Genomic DNA, 4349 nt, shown 5'->3' on the forward strand with positions numbered 1-4349 from the left:
TGATAAGGAGAGAGAATGGTGACTCACAATTCTTCCCACCGAAAGAACTCTCTTTTAGGGCAACATCTTGGTGGGAATATAACTCAATAGCAGCCTGAATTAGCATTAGCTGCTAGTGAAAACCACACAGAAGCCAGGCCAGTTACATTTCCCCTTGTAGCAGAGTCATCTGAAATTACCTTCAAAGTTTCTTTACCAGATTTTTTTGTATCTAGACGTGATCCTCTGACTGTGTCTTGACAAACTGAACAGAAATTGTAGTAAAGGCCAGGGCATTTTGGTAATATTTCTGTTTCATTTTCAACCTCTTTTTCTTCAAGGCTACCCATGGAGTCAAAGAATGATGATGACCTATGGGTCAAAAAGAGGTGAGATTACAGAACTGTGGGCTTTATGGAGCCCCCATATTGTACTGTCATGTAAAAAAATCTACTTCTGTTCAATGCATAGAACTTTGCTGAGTATGTGTTGTGTGGGTGAGCTTCAGAACACACAGCACCAAGACCTTCCATTTGGCCTTCCCTTCCACAGTGACTTTGACATCATTGGTCACCAAGCCATTATAAAGGTTCTGCCAGTGGCCTTTTAAGAGTATAGTGCTACTTTATAAAAATAACAATCGGGCCACTTGTTCCATTGGCCTTGGGCATGGTCTTCCTTTTATCCTGATGCCAGGAATCTAAATCCATCAGGACACACTGATGTTGTGGATTACTGGAATTAAAATCACTGAGAGCTCAGGATCCTGAACTACGTAAAAGGTTTTGGCATTCCATTTACCTAGTCTTCACAGTGTTCTGTACCTCGTGTTCTTCTGCAGATGGACGGAAGGCAGCATTAGAGAAACTTCGTGTTGAGTCACAGTGGAGCTTTCCTCTGTCTTTCCCCGGGTTTCTAAGGATGGAGGAACTGATTCAGAGGCCGTGACTGTGTTTTGTGAAAGTGTGAAGTTGTGTGTTCAGAGTGTTGTAGGCTACGCATATCTACTTGTTATCATTCATTATTTATACTTTAGTAGCTGTGTAAGCAGTAAACTTTAGCAGGAAGTCTCTGCTTCTCCAAGATAGATATCCAGGACATTCCTGAGACCTGCTTGACTTTGATGACCCGCTGTTGGTTGGCATGGCAACCATGCACGTTACTCTATGCATACCAGCACTTTGTGGCAGCTACTGTGTTAGTACACTCCAACGAGTCTGTATTCTGTTGGTCATTAATTATTTCAACTTCATTACTTGATAATAAAGGAGGATTTTTACATATTTTCTCATCCTCTAGACCCGGTTGTCCAGAGTTCCTTTCGCAACTCCTGCTATTAGAAAGTGTCATTTGAAGGCTGGGTACCTAAAAACGAACATTTTTTTTTAAACAAACAGTTGTATTTCTAGCTAATGTAATTTGAAATAAGAGAAATTTATGTTTATAATCCATTAATGATCTAAGCAAAATTATTCAATTAACGACTATAATGAAATCTTCTACACCCCAGGCTTCCAGAAACACACACACGCACACACACAAAGCCTCATTTTTCTGGTTTGCACAGCTTTTAAAAGTTAAACATTTTAGATTCTATTTTCTCTAAGAATTTGGGTAAGCAAATATTTCAAGAGATCTTGAACAGAACATTCTGTTGCTTACCTCTGTGTTCATACCCACTGTGAGATACACACAGACAACGTGGGGACACTGCTAAAGCCTGATAGAGTCTGAGCTAAATCCGAATGCCTATGTTTTCCTCTACACTAAGTAAGGACTGTGCCATATGGTGAGAGTCAAAGGTTAGGGAAAGAATGATGGCCTTGGAGACATGGTAAATGATTAAAACAGTTGCTCTGGGAATTGGAAATGTGTTGGATGGGTAAAATGACCACAGAGTGGCAGTGACCTTTCCGTCTCTTGGAGCAAAAGAAATAAATGGGCTGAGCTGGTAAGGCACATTGCTCTTCTAACAGACCTAAGATCAGTTCCAAGCACCCGGGTAGCATGCAACTAAACTGCATGTTACTCCAGCTCCAGGGCATCTGATGCTTTCTTTGGGTAGCACACACGCACACACACACACACACACACACACACACACGCACGCACACACACGCACACACATACACACACACGCACATACACACACACACACGCACCACATACAGATATACACATAAATAAAAATAAAACCTTTTAGAAAAGAGAGTTAAACTCAATCAGAACTGAAGTCACAGTAACATGAGGCTCCTGTTCTTTTGGGCATCATCACAACTGCCTGCCATGGGTAAATTTAAATCGCTCTGGAGATATTTAGCAAGTAAATTGATTTTTGCTTTGGGTACTAGATGGGTATGCCAATAGTGTAATTTGAATAAACACCCCTTGTACATAGAATAATCAGAGAAAAGGAGAGTTGGTAGCAGGAAATGGTTGACACGTTGAAGGTGAACTAAAGGAAGTCTTACATAAATCTCATACTGAGCAGCTTGTACCATGCAGTGTGTGAAACCATGCATGATTTCATCTGGTCAGCACAGTGAAATCGAAATGATTATTGTTGCATTTTATAACTTTTTTTTAAAAAAAAGTTTATCCAATGGGTCAAATATGGCAGCTTGGTGATTCTTAAAATCTTCAGCACTCACCAAGTCCCATGACAGAAGTCAGCCTAAGATGCTTAACAAGAAATTCGTATATAGACTGCTAACTTCACCCACATGGGGCAAATCATTGTGTCCCTCAATGCACCAAAGGTATCAAAATGCATGAACATCGAGGGAAACCTCTCTCTCCTGTTGAGCGATCATCTACTATCAGAATAAAGGGGTCACACAGGAGGCTGGAAGGAAATAATGGCACGCCCTCACATCCTGCTTCCCACTGCTGCACGGTTTCAGAGAGGGTTTTTCAATCAAAATTTCCTTCCTAGGTTTAAATAATAAGATCAGAACAGAGAGATAAAGCCAAACTTAGAATTCAGAGCTCTAAAATACCAACAACTAATGGATTTCCCATTTCCCATCAAGTACTTTAAAACCATTGCTTGGGGGCTCGCCGGGAATATTACTTTCCTAGTCGCACATGAAATAGAAACAAGAGAAATGACTTAGGAAACTTCTCTCCAGAAGCTGCTCTTAACTCATCTTAATATTCACTAAAATTATATAACTACAGGACTCTGAAGGACAAGTGAAGATTTTAAAAACGTTTATATTTAAAAAAATAAAAGTTCCAATTATAAGGTTAGGGCATAAAAAGAACATGGTAATATTGACATTGAACCACTAATATCCATAATTTCCTAACTTTCATCAATGTTTCATATTAAATTTGAGAAGAAATGTTATGTGGTTGTTCTTGGAGCATATTCTGTGTTACAAATTCATTTACACAATTGTAAGATAAGACTTGGTTGATGTATATCATTTGCAACCTTCTGGGCTACCTAGAGTTCTTGTTCCTGTCTTTATATGTCACAAAATTTGGGAATAGAAACATATTGTTACAAAATCTGCATGTGTTTAAAATTTCTGTTGTTACAATGCTTCTGTAACAATAAGTCTGATAGAATTGTTTCCATTTTATGTCTGTAACAAAAAGAAATAGGTCCAGAATTCCAGCAGTCCTATCATACCTTATAACTTCTACTAAGTGTATTTTTAGCAGGAATATTAGCAATCTTAGTAAATAACACCAATGAAGTTAATTCTTTCATATCCATATCATAACAGTCTGTATATGAAATTCTTGTTAAGCATCCATAAGTGTCAAGAGTCGACACTTATATTTAATATATATAATATATATTGTATGTAGAACATATAACATAATATATAATAAAATATATAATATATATAACATATAACATAATGCATAATAAAATATATAACATATAACATTATATAACATTTAATATAGCATATTATATATTGATAATATATAATATTAATAATATATTATGTATATTATTTATATTATGTTATATATATAAAATTAGATATAGAAATAAATACACTTGCCTTTAAGAAACGTGAAGATGCAATCAGGTAATGTAGTTGCAAATAGTCCATGTTCTTTAATTGCATGATTTCTCTACCTAGAGCCCATTGAAGACATACGGAATCACCACAGCTTTTCATTTCTACTTGGTTTTGGAGAAAACTATTGAGGAGATAGACTTGAAAGACTCGCATTTTAGAATTAACTGTACTTTCTCTTTAATGACAATGTGCGTTCACAGGTTTTCATTTTAAACAGAAAATGCAGAATTAGAATCTACAGTTGAAGTGTCTGGTCACTTGGGAGCAAAGAAATGTGAATTTTCAAGTTCCAAATGACAAAAGGACAAAAAAAGACAAAACAAG

This window comes from Rattus norvegicus, chromosome 18, assembly GCF_036323735.1.
Source record: "Rattus norvegicus strain BN/NHsdMcwi chromosome 18, GRCr8, whole genome shotgun sequence".
NCBI classification, from domain to species: domain Eukaryota; kingdom Metazoa; phylum Chordata; class Mammalia; order Rodentia; family Muridae; genus Rattus; species Rattus norvegicus.